Source organism: Neocloeon triangulifer, unplaced genomic scaffold, assembly GCF_031216515.1.
Source record: "Neocloeon triangulifer isolate White Clay Creek 2 clone unplaced genomic scaffold, ASM3121651v1 ptg000014l, whole genome shotgun sequence".
Lineage (NCBI taxonomy): Eukaryota > Metazoa > Arthropoda > Insecta > Ephemeroptera > Baetidae > Neocloeon > Neocloeon triangulifer.
This window is the reverse complement of record NW_026775556.1, coordinates 8293585-8307341: the sequence shown is the minus strand read 5'-3', so window position 1 is coordinate 8307341 and position 13757 is coordinate 8293585. Positions and strand designations below refer to the sequence as shown.

Genomic DNA, 13757 nt, shown 5'->3' with positions numbered 1-13757 from the left:
GACACTTTCATATCCGCTTGTACATATCTGCCAGTTCGGAATGGAGGAGAGCCGTGCGACGCCCGCCACTTTTTCTTCCTTTCTCTCGTACCGAAAAGACGTGGGCGTCGGAAAGAAAATACGGATATGAACGAGTCAGTTTAAGGATGAAGAGGCCTTGGGAGGGTTTTTTCGCGCGCGCTGAAATATGGAGCGGTGCCGCTTTACGCGCCCCAGAACACTTTAGGGCTCTTAAATCTAAGCTGTGCACCCGCCGGGAATTCGAAATTAATTTTCTACTTTTTATTGCGAATTGAAGTGTTTGATGAGTGAAAATGCCTTTGAGAACAAATGCAGCGGACAATCTGTTTTGCACCATCATTCACACAAACGGAAACACATTTTGTAAGCGCGCCAGCAATTATACTCGCGAGAGGCAATAATTTTGATTTATCGCCGCGTACTAAAACGCTTTTTATATAGCTGACCTGAATAAAATTTAATTAAAAACGCTTTGAATTTTACGGCCATTCATTTTCCGTCTCGGATACGAGGCTGTCGGTCGGGCCCATCGTTCTTTTCTTCTTTTTACTCCCCGCTCTGTTGTGCTGGTCCCGGCCTTGCAATTTGGACCTCCGGCCATTATTCAACGCTATACATTCCACGTATATTCGGACTTTATGCTTTCACGTCCGTGCAATACTTTTTGTTAATGCGCGATTTTTCACACAGAGTGGACGGTACATCTCTCTCCGAAGAACCATTTTTATTGCTTGTTGTTGCTAATGTGTTTTTCTTCTTTTTCCGAGGATCAATCACCCGGATCGCAATATCTGCTGGTTAACTCGTATAAAAGCAATTTGTCTGCTCCGATTTATGGCGAAGCGCCTACGCTTTCATTAATCAATGAAAGAATTCGTGCAGCTATGGGGGAATTAAAACACAGAGGCTAAAAGTGACGTAAAAGCAGATTTAGGCTGGAAAGGCATGAAACTCCGACGCGAGAGCCGCGATTTCATCGACTAGCTCACAAATCACCCCTTTTATCGAGCAATCGGCTAAGTGCCTCCAAATTAATTCACTTGCTAAATAAATTATACGTTTTAATACCAAACAAGAATTTTAATGCGAAGCGATTGTGTGTTTTTTCGGCGCCCAAGACGAAAGACCATGCCATGCATTATGTCTTGAATCCCCATAAAGAAGAAACTCGGGCAGAACGACGAAAAAAGTTTCATCCTAAATCACCGCAGAGCCCGTTCGTTTCTCCCTAGCCGTGCTGTTTCCATTTGCTAGAGAGGAGAAGGCGCTTGACTGCTGTTGTATGGCTTTGGCAAACTCATCTGCCATTTTTCCATCCAACTGTTTGCTCTGATAACTTTCACGTTTTTCACTCTCGTGTCCCTCCTGCTTTTCCTCTGCCGACAATAAATCCGTTTTTTTCCTGTGCTCAAGAGAGAGACGACCGCACGGTGTGTGTCATTTGTTGTCTTGATGTGCGTCCGAAAATATAATTGCACTTCGCTGCGGCTTCTTTTCCATTTCGTGCGGCTTGAGTGCTGCTCCAAATAAGAGGTGTGCCGCGTGAAATGGGCACGCAGATGGGTAAAAATAGCTCTCATCTAATTTCACTGATGTTGTAAAAAAGTAAAAAGTTCTGATTCATGGCTGAAAGCTAAAAGTTTCCGGTTTCTAGGAAACTTTCTCAGAAAAAAAATTAAACAAGGTTTAAAAATTTTGGATCCATAAAAATAATGATCTAAGGACCACAATTTAATGGACAGGTTTTTATCTTATATTTAATCTCAAAAAGGAAATTCTTTAAATATAATTTATTAATTATTATTTTATTATACCCAAAAATTAGAAAAAATAATCAATAAAATGTATTAATAAATTTCAAGCTGAATTTAAGCCTCAGTTCATATTTTAAAAATTTTTCAAAATATTATTTTAATATCATCGTTTTATTTTTTAGCTAACATTATTTTTTTTTTAATATTAAAATAAATAAAAATTTCTAGCATAAATTTTTTTCTAAAACAAATAAAATATTTCGTTTAAAAATCTTTTGAATATTTCAATCACAAACGTAACCAGAAGTAATAATAATAATGATAGATCTCTCCAATTAGTTCCAATTCATCAAATGAATATTTGTTGATCTATTACAGAGGAAATTACTACCCATACATTTAAACATAAACACAATGTAAACACATCAAAATTTACATAATAGTACAAATTTGATTTCGTTGATTTGTTGCCGATATTATGGGTATAAATTTATGTAAATTAATTTAATCCTTACACATTACAAATTAAACTCACGACGTACAAAATATGAGAGTTACAATTTGGTTTCCAAGGCCAAATTTAGCAAATAATTTTCAAATTGACGATGAAATTTGATTCAGTACACCAAGGGTGTGTCGCAAAATTTAATCATTTCTGCAGTCTGTGTGTGTCACCCCGTTTTATGGCTTGTTTTCAATTTGCTGTGCGGAATTACTTAATTACAGTGTCGGTTGGCAAGGTGAGAAAGAGAGGGGTCGTGTCATGAGAAATTTAGCGGCTGTGGAGCGACGCTGATTACTCTCGTCGCGCCTTCTGCCGAGAAAATCCAATGACGCAGGTGACGCGGCGTTATGGAAATGCGAATTTTACTATCGCGCGCCGCATCAATTTCACACCTGGCAGAAGTGCAAATAGGAAAAACGGGGTCACATCACAATCGATGCAACTTTTTCTCTCTGCAGCTATCTCTCGAGAGATCCTCACTTGCATAAATACACTTTGGACGTATACACACTGCCCTGGAAAAAAAAAACTGAGAATGAGAGGTGTTGGGAATAGGATTGATGCAGATCAATCTGCGCAGCTCCCCGAGTAGAAAATGAATCTCGGCGTGATTCCGCGTGATTTCACGGATCACAGATTGAAGGAAGCTCGCGGCGGGCTTCCGAGTGGACGGCTATGCAACCGGTGCGATTCGCAAGGCCAACGGTGCAGCATCAATACTTTCCAGGGGCAACGGCACGAAAGTCCTTCAAATTGTGTGTAAATATGAATGCTATTGTGAGAAAACAATAATTCCACCACAAGTTTTTAAGGTCAAGCTATCATGCACTGATCCATTGAGGCATTAAATTAATTAAAATAATTTCTACTTTTTAGACATTTATGTTTAAATTTACATTATAGATTATAGACAAATAGAGACTCAATTAATTTGCTATTTAATTATTGAATTGTTGAATAAATTAAGGTTCAGATAGGATTAAATATTCCATCTAGCACCAAATGAAAACGTTCCTTTTTTTTATTGGTCCTTTAATTGTAAAAAATATCGCTTATATTCATTTCAATAAGGAATTAAAATGAAAACACCAATTGTTTTAAAAATTCCTGAATAAAAAAAGTTACTTCTTTTTCAGTTACAAGATTAATCGAGTGGGTTGAAAAAGTCGCGAGATGATTATAAATAGTGTCATTGTGCTGCAATTTAGTTGGGTTTCAGCGAGCCTTTGGGAAAGTGGGCCGAACCCCGATGCCGGTTCGCCCCCGGAATCCCCCCGAGTGCGCCGTAATTACAGGAGGACACACACATGAATGCTCGCGGGCGCCCCTGGGTCATAAATCGCAAGAACGGTGCTGGGTCGCTGCTCTTGCTGGCTCTCAGGTGAGCCTGGCTCTAATTCCGGGGCCACTTTGCACCGCCCAAAGCTGCGGCAGCGGCCAAAAATGAGCAGCAGACTCTGCCGCTCGCCGCCGCCGGAGAACTAATTAATTGTCACTGTGAAACTCGACGGCCGTGTTTATTGCCCGTGCACGTCTTGTGCTAATTTACACGCGCTCACGCTTTTCGGCACATTGCTCATCTGGGTGAGCGAGCAAAGTTGGAATGGCGAGAGCACTCCGTTGCTTTTTGTATGTTTGGTGCAAATTTTCAAGGGCTTTTACCGCGCCTTGTTGGCAAAGTTAATGTTAAATGAAATAACATTGCGTGCGTACGTTTGCTGTCTGGAAAATTGGAGGGAAATGAGAATGTTCTCGAGTCAGAGTTGCTTTATTTCCGCCTTTGACAACGTGTGGCCCTAAAGGCAACCAGACGAAAAAATTTAATTCACTCAACCAGAAAGATATTTTCGTTGAACTTTTTATTCTTAGATGGGTACATTTTTTACTTAATAAATTCACAGACACTGACATACCTTGAGAGGTTCACTTCAGAAATCGACAGACCTGAAACACAATAATAATATAAATTAGTGTGGTTTACTTTACAAACAAATTATAAATTATTAGTTTGTCCTAGCGTTACCTTTATTTCACAATGTTTTGTTTTATAATAAAATTATATCAATGTTATTTTTTTAAATAATTTTGTCAATTGACTCAGATAAGCATCGACAACACTAATATATAATAATATTAATAAATTAGCGTAAAAGAAAAATATTCTGTTGTTTTATGTTGTATTTTCTAAGTGAAAATGGTGAAAACTATCAACGCTTGTGAATTGACGCAAAAAATTAATAATTTAGCCGTTTCTGAGTAACCCTTTGATTAATCGCGGTAGCTGCAAAAGCAATTTCCATCAAAGGCCTACTTGAAGTTAATGGCGCACATAATATCGTTCAATAAATTAATTGAAGAGAAAGCAAATTTCAATAATTTTGAGTAGGAAACTCTGCGTAGATGACGGGTTTCTTCAGAGGTCGTCGTCGATTACGTACTCAAGTGAGTAGAACATTATGCCATGCAATGTGCGATGCGTATATTGTTCTCAAGGAAACCGACAGCAACTTGCGAAAGCCCAAACCACCCAATAATCAATAATGAACTATTTGATGCCGATTCAAAAGCGGTTCTCTTGTATTCAATCAACCGTACTTTTAATTAAACCGCACCGAGTCAGATCGATTCAGCTGACGAGTAATTATTTCCACCAATAATTCTGAAGCCACAAGAAATCACTGCCAACGTGACATGAACTTTTATTCAAAAGCATTATGCTTCTCTACCCTTGATCCAATCGAGTTTATGCAATAATAATTAAAAGCATTTGGAAGCGTTAACTGAAGTTTTGCAATAAGTTAAATATTCGCATGATGAAATGCTTAATTTGCTATTTTTAACAGCTCTATTTTTCAGCACATTTCTTATTCTATTTTAAACAGAACTAGAATTAATAATAAATTGGATTCAAAATTAATTCCAGCTCATTAAAAAATTGCTTTAAGAGAGATTCAAAACCTTTAAGATTGAACATGAAAACAAAGAGCAGCAAGTTGCCTGAAAATTGCTGACATTCAACGATGTTTGTGTCTACCATTTTGCCTTCATGGTTTTGTTCCGCGCTCATTTCATCAAATTTGTATCTTTTCATCGCAGCAAGCTGTGTCTACATTTTTTGCGTTTAATTGCGTGCGCAGTAATAAAAAGGATATTCGTTGACGGCCAGTTTATGAGTTTCCACCAACGCTTTTATTGGTATTTGTGATTGACTATAACTGCAAAAGATGCGATAGTATGATGTACGTAAAACCGAATGTGAGTAATATATTTCTATTTATAGCTCTCTACGCTTACGCGATTCAGTTAAACGTAAGTTTGGGTTAAACTTCTATTTGGTAAAAATATAATTATTTTTACCACACGTAAGCACCAATATGAACTGAGACAGTGAGTGAATTTGCGTCGCTCCGCTGCTTTTAATTTCACACCCTGTCACCACTTGGCACTCCCAGATTTAAGAAGACAGAAAGCCTCAAGGAAGAGAAATCGTCCTGGTGGAAGAAGAAAAGTGAAGGTGGAAAAAGTGCTTGTCTGTGTTTATTTGGCTCGAGCTGATTATTTTCGGCTTGCCTGTTGCTTGCTCGGAGCCTCTCTAGAAATCAATCAATCGGGACGATCTTGGCGTCTGCCTTCGTAAAGCTTCAATATCCGCTTGGCCCCCTTTCACTTGCACTCTTGAGAGCAAAGTCGGCTGTGTCTCTATTCGCGGCTCCATATAATATAATGTACCAAAATGAAGGAAAGAAAAAGCACCTTCAAGTGCTGGAATCTGAATAAATATTTCTGCCACTCTTATTATGTGAACTTATCCGACCGTCACTGCGCCATATATTTTATACCAACACATTATTTTTTCAATCTTGCGAACCAATGAATTGCGCAAATGAGTCGCTCTGATTCATTTACAAACTCCATTTTATTTTCTCACTGCGCGCAGCAATCAAACGGGATGAAATGAAATTGTGGAGGAATGACGGAGAAAAAGCTACGTCGCTTTTTCTTACTTACTCAAGCCGGAGAAATGCCGAGAACGGATTTTTTGTTTGCTCAACACTTCAAGCGCAGGATCGCACAACGTGAAATTTAATATTGATCAACCTTTTTTTTGTCACAACTCAATTTCACGTTCAGCATACAGAACTAGAAAAAGAGAAAACGTTGAACTTTTTTCAAAGTTATCAGCGGAAAATTTATAATATAAATTGTAAAATGCCGCTCGTTTCCAATCATTTCAAGTTACGAAAATGTTTGTGACTGATACAAATGAAACTGGAGGTAAATAATACTTATTATAATATCATTTTCAAAAATTGAAGAGAGGAGTTTATGTCTTTCAATTCAGATAAGGCTCGAAATAAAAATTATTTATTATTAAATTGAAAATCTGTAGTCCTGAAACTCCTGAGAAGTTATATAAAAAGACAATCGGATTTTTCTTGAAGCTTATGATTATTTAAGAAAATAAAAATTTGAAAACTTTCAACAAGCCAAAATTTTACTTTATGATTGAGTTTACTGAAAAAGTCTAGCGATTCTTGTTCCCTCTTTTTTAAATATATTTTTAAATAAACTGATCGTAAAATAATAATTTTTTTTTAATTTAGCTAGCCCAGTTTTGTATAAAAATTCTCTCTATCTTCAAATAAATTGTTTTTCACAAATGAACAAGGTCGACAAACAACAGAAATAATACAAGTGTTGAATAAATTTTTAACTCAAATCCTCTTAAGATAATTGGCAATTTTAAACTTGCTGAAATGGCATTGAATCTGCAGACTATTGCAGGGTATTTGTGCATTGACTTCAAACTAGAACTCATCTGCTCCCTATTTACCATGACTAACGAGTTTCATCACGCAGAGTGGCTCAGAGATTTGTGAGAGCTTTCAATTTTAATAATGATCCCTGCCGAAATCTCTGAAACGTGCTGTGAATTGCATGCAAAGACAATCAGTCACAATTACATTCAGCAGCAACGTCGACTGACATCTTCTCTTCATCCTGCTCTCCCACAGCAAAGCAAACAAATTGACACCGTACGTTGAATATACATAAACTTGTCACGCAGCTCAAGCTGGAAAATCAGGTGAGCACACAAGAAGAAAGGGATTTGATTGATTGCTTCGAGAATAGAGTAAACAGAACGCCGACGCGTGTCGTGTTGTGCAACACAATCGTGTTTTGTTTTGGAATTAACTCTCCAGGATTTGCCTGTTTGGTGCGACGCATTTTGAATGAGAAGCACGCGCCCAATATTGTTCGACTTTCTGCATGGCTGCGTGCACTCGCAATTTGATACCAAAAACAGACGAGGGTTTTCGAAATCAATCCACAAAGGAAGTATGCAAGAGATAACGATGGGGTTGTTTTGTTATTATTGTGTCTCTTTCACTCTTGGCTTGTTTACTTGCTCAAGGGGACAAATTTGAGACTATTCAAGAACACGAGCAAAAAGCTGCGGGCATGTCGGCTGCTTTTGATCGCGAGAAACTTCCTGGTAAATTTTGATTGATCGGCGACGGAGGAGATGCGTATATTTGAAGTAAACGCCAACTAAATCTGACGAATACCTCCAGTGTCAAAACATAAATTTACCTAACTGAAGATATAAAAAAGTTTAATATAGAAATTTTAAAAATAAATAAATCAATAAGGAAAGCATAAATATGGAAATTTGTAATGAAATCTCACTGTGAGTCGTAAAAATTGAAATTATATATCTCAGCATTTCGTTTTTAATTAGACCTTGGGTTAATAAGTATAGATTTCCCCATTCTCTTTGGCTTCCTGAGAAACATGTTCAGTCTGCCGCAGCCACTTGTTTTCTTACATTAATTAGTTTTCCTTCCGCGTCAAGGGCGTCGCGGAGAATCAATCAGAAATACAATCAAAACAACTCTGCTGGCAATTAATTGTAGGAGGAATCGTGGGACTGGAAGGAGCAAAAGAAAGAAAAGTCAGGCAGACACAGGGCGATTTCAGACGCAGCTGGCGAGCAAATTGGAAACGAGAGGAGCGCTGACCACGACAGCTAATTCGATCCGTTCGCACGCTATCTCGCCTTCACAGGGACTAATTTGCAAGTCGGCGTGATAATCGAGTCTCTGGTTTTTAATTATGGAAGTAGAACAAAGAACGGTAATATTTTTTTCCAGACTTTTTATAACCAAGAGAATAAAACACACCGCATTTTACGACGCAGTCTCTACCCAGAGATGCGCTCGTTAGATAAAATGAATTGTTTCGGGATAAAATTCTGCATTTGCATTGTTCGTTTTAAATAAGTATTTGAAAAATAATACTCAGTGAGACTTAAGCCGAACCATTGTAGTGCAGGTTGCATTTTGCCAAACATTTGACACATGGCCAAGGAATTTTAAAATAAGGTAAAGAATATTTACAGTAAGATTAATAAAAATTTCTTAGGGGCATTGTTTATATCCCTTTCTTATTCCTGATTTTCAATTTGTTTGAATTTGAAAATAATTTCAACCACAATGTGCTAGTCTAAAAATATAATACAGCTAGAGAGATAAGGTTCGATAAAGCTGAGCACTCAATTTTGGGGGACCGTATTACAAAGTTTCAACAAGATAACGACACGCGTGTTTGTGAATTAGGTCACCAGGGAAAATTTAGCTCATAATTATTTTCTCTTTGGCTATAAAAAATAATATGATAGTGAAATCCGTTTAAACACAAAATCTTTTGAAGATTTCAAATATGACATTATCATATTTTCTCACTAAACGAATAGACGTTTAAAATGTCATTTTGACAAGCACATGAGCACGAAATTGAATTTCTTTTCATTACTGAGTGAGAAGCAATCAAAGTGAATAGGCCTCTATAAGCTGCTCCATTTTGAAAAAGATTCTAGTGGGATGGAAAAGGCGCTGAATCAATGAGGAATTCTATCTTGTGTTGCCCCAAGTGAAGGGGGCGGATCTCCCACGCGGCAGCCGCTTGCTCGACGTGTTTATTTGCACCGCAGGCAGTTCATTTCTTCCGCCAGATAACAATTCATATCTGATTGCTTCCTGCGCAAAAGGCCCAAAACAGCCGAACGCGCTTGGCATTGTTTTTTCACCGCTGTCTTGTCTTGTTTCACGGAGAGCAGTTTATTTCTATATGGAAAGTGATGGAAAGGTGAAAATTGAGTGTGAAGTTCTGTTTTAAAATATAATTATTTATTTCATCCCAGAAGTTTATATGCCTTGGAGCTTTGGTAAAGAGGAAATTCACCGTGCAAATATATAATTATATCAAAAGAACTGTGCATCCCATATTTTGCTGAGGGGCTTTCCTCATTCGTTTTATTTGATTTAACTTACGTTTCCCATAATATTTGCAATGTTGACTGCTGGTTTTTCCCTTAAAAGATTTTGTGTTTGTACAAATTAAGCGCAAAAGGAATCACTGGAAGTAGACTAATTTAAACAATTTTTGGCAAGGAGTTGCTCAAATTTACAAATTCTAAATATTTACTCTTGGAATTTTTCCACTCTCATTTTAATAACTTTCAATCTGCCATTATTAATTTACGTAAAGGACTAATGAGTTGTCAATTAACGTGAATTCAATGTTGATTGCATAACTAGCGTTTTCAAAAATGTTATGGTATTTTTTATTATTATTGTTATATATTTGCTCAACTTATTGCATTGCAATGTTTACATTCAATTGTTGCCAGACGGTTAGATTTCGCGTTTTAATTAAATTTCATTATATTTGAATTGAATCTTCTTTGCTGATACCAAAAGCTTTAAAAAAATTATATATATCATTAATATCATCTATTCTCTGCTTAAATTCAGTATCAATATAAAATGTTAAATACAATTTTTATTAATTATCATTTGTTTTAAAAAGAGAAAATTAAAATAAAAAATAAAATAAAAACGAAAAAATTTCATAATAATTTTAAATTTACTAAATATATTGCTAAATAAATTTAAACCTGTATATTTTTTTATTAAATTTTTGTCTTTCAAAATTTTTACAAAAAACAAAAAAATATATTTGTATACAGTATGAAACTACCAACTTCGATCTGTATTCATTTTTTTTTATGATTAAAATTTATTTTACATTATAAAAAAAAGGAGAATTACCAAAGTTATTTATGCGTTTGAACGATTTCCGATTTTGCGCATCTCCTGGGAAACTGGAATTCTATGTGATTGATTATTATGACGAATTCGCAGAACCGGGGCCTATCGAAAGGTGCGGGAGTGTCATTTATCTGGCGCACCGGATTATCTTTGCTCTTGAAAAATGCGAAATCGATGTTAATGACGGCGGCACCTTTTTTCTCTCTCTACGCTATCTCTGCTCGCCGTTTTTCTCATTCCATAAACAAGAGCGCAGCGTCACTCTTTGTATCTCCGCTTGTGCATTCACTGCAAATTGCCTGTTTTTCATCAGCGCCGGGTGTAATGATTTATGGTTGGCGCACGAGGCGTGAAATATTAGCTCCGGTCTCGTCACGTGCGCTCGAATTCGCAACAACGCGAGTCTACTCAAATCACGTTTCGTTAGCGAATAATCTTTCACTGACGAACCTCAGAATCGTGTGGGAGGCGCGCTGGCTGCACGTGCGGTTATATTTCGCGCGTGTCTTCGTCCTATAATTCACGCTTACTTGGTCGCGGATCAAATTTTGCACACGCCAAGGATAATTTGCAGTCGCCCACTCGCGAGATGCTAATCTCTGAAAGCGAGGTAGGCATGCAAAAATTAAGTGCTTCGCTCTGAGAAAAGAAGCAGCACCTCGGGGTAAAAAAGGAAAGGCGAGGGCTGAAAAATTAAAGGAAAAGCCTTCTATCTCTTGTCAAACAAAGGGCACTTAGGTCTACTGGAATTCGATTGGCTGAAGATTTTAATTGGGATTTGCTCCTTCCATTAACTTCTTCCCGGCGTTAAAATGAGATCGCCTTCACCAGCCTTAAGTGCTTCACTTGAAAGGGGGATCATGTGATAAAAAAGCAATAATGATTCATTCGCACTTTCTTTTAAATTGATCAAATTATCTTTTATCTCAATTTTCTGAGAAAAGATTCAGATGCAAAGAAACATTCCAGTCGAACATTAACCATTTTTAAGGTTGACGATCAATTCCTTGTTCATGATCCATTTCGTTTAAACAATTTTGCTTCATTTCATATTTTTAGTCAGAAGGTGATACAATTTCATACAAGACTTTATATTGATCAAATGAACATATTCAATTATTACCAGCAAATTTAAAATGGCGCTTCAAAAAAACACCATTTTTAATTGTATTGTTAATATTGCAAGTCTTTATTATTGTTTGAACAATATTTTGTAATATTATTAGTTCATTTTATCAAGCACATAATTATACTCTAGATATTTCAATGTAAATAGTTCATTTGCATAATAAAATTCTGTTCTCTAGGACGTAGATCATTGTGGAGGTATCATTTTTGCGCATATATCAACATACAAATGAGAACTTATTCAATAAGTTCGCTGAGACAACAGATATTCTTTTTGAAATGAAGTGCTAAAGCAAAAAATCTTGCAACTGGTTTTATAACTTTTTATCCAACTACTACGCTCCTTTTTTCAATAATATAATTATTTTACGTCAAACCTAGTATATGAGATGCAATGTGTTTATTGATCTATCACTAAAGCTAACAATTGGATAAAAAAAATAAAAGTAATAGTGTTAACAAATATTTAATTGATCTTGCCAAGTTCCCATTGAACTTTGTGCTTTTCGTTGGAAAAAAGTTTTCTTTTTTTGTTCTTTTTTTGCGTCTGAGGAAGCGCCTATGCAGGCAAGTTCGCCCGTTTCTCTTTTTTAATGGTATAAGCGAAATTTTGTATGCGACGTGCAACTTCTGGCTCGGGAATGGCCACAGGAAATGCGTTCTGGAAACTTTTCCCTGTACCTCAACGAGTAGAGGGAAGAAAATACACTGACAAGAAAATGACAAAACAATTTCACCGGATTTCATAATTAAATTGGGCCCCTTCGCCGGCAACACACTTTGTTAGACCTAACGAGTAGGCGAGGGTGACATTTACAAAGTTTGGCTGCGTTACGTGAGTCAATAAACGCATCACGTGCAAAAGTGGGTTACGAGCAGCCAGTGTGTGCAACAGCTGAACGTGCATCCGCTCAATGTGATGTATAGAATGTGCACTTTGATGCCAAAAGCTAGAGCACTCTTTTTTTTAATAAAATGCTCTTGGACCTTTGCTGAAATATTCACTTTGTTGAAACACTTTTCAGGCACAAAAAAGCAAAAAGGGAGCAAGCGATCATCAAGTGAATAAAAAAATTTTGTGTTTCAACGAAAGGTTTAAGAAATATGTGTGTAATTGTCATCAATATCCGAGCCAATGCTGTCTAACTTGACTTGACGTTCAAGAATATAATGAAGAAAACCAAGTTTCTCTGAAAAAATCAAGAAGAGGAAGTTTTGGCAAGTCATTAAAATAAAAATTTAAATAATTTATATAAGCTATTTTTACCAGCTAATGTTTTTATTAAATTTCTCTTATTTCAAAACCCTTATAAATCATTGTTTTATATTTTTATTTTTTGTGTTAATATTAAAAAAGTGAATCGTAAAATTTTACAAATTTTTTTTTTTTACTTTTGACGAAAATAAATATTCAATTAATCATACTTTAATCTCCAGTAAGTGTTTATGCATGCAAAAATTGAAAAATAAATAATCAATGGTTCAGAGATATTATTCGTTGATTCACTCAGATTTCATTTAATTCACAATAATTAACTTATATCATTGCAGTATTATCATAACTCCTTATTCGAATGTTACTTTAAAAGTATTATGCCAATAAATTGATTCACTATGATTTATGACTTTTGATACGTTATTGGATTGGGAGAAGATTAAATCTTGACATTAATTGATTTTAAGCGGAAATGATGATTCCGGAAAACTTCCGCCATCAACACGATTGCTACAGGGAATCAATCTGGAGGTCTATCGTTGACTCCCTTTGGGCCAAGTGCAAAAAGAAGCAGTTAACGACAGATATGTTTATAGCTGCTTCCGCGCGGAATCAAGAGCAAAGTGCAATCCCGGCGAGTTGGCTGTGTGTGCCGCGGCGGCAAACTTTTACAATATCCGTTGCGCGCACCAGCAGCTAGGGCTTTTGGGGGTGCGCTTCTTTACGCTTTTCAGAGCGAGATTAACAATAAGAAAGAGCTCCTCCGTTAGAGTTAAAGTGCCGTCGCGTCTCTCGCTCCACCCGGTGATGGTATCGGCCGCCTTTTGGTACATTCGCATACACGCCGGTCGTCGGCGCGCCCTTTCAACTCCCGGGAGTCACATTAATCAGCGGCGGAAACTGCTTGGGACGAATTTTTAATGCCACCCGTGCGACACAGCTGGGAAAACAACTCTGCCGGATTGCGCCTGCTTTTCGTGATGGCAGGTGCTCCACTCTGCCGAGAGACCTGCTCTTTT

At 36.8% G+C, this 13757-nt stretch overlaps 1 protein-coding gene across 1 annotated transcript in view; it reads right to left on the bottom strand.

Annotated features, from left to right (window-relative positions):
• The window catches only part of LOC132199990 (sex peptide receptor), an 80391-nt gene that overhangs the window by 49534 nt on the left and 17100 nt on the right, over positions 1-13757 (bottom strand). Inside the window, exon 2 of the mRNA XM_059625132.1 lies at positions 4194-4224. The gene's annotated coding sequence lies outside the window, so the exon portion shown is untranslated. The remainder of the gene's footprint in view (positions 1-4193; positions 4225-13757) is intronic.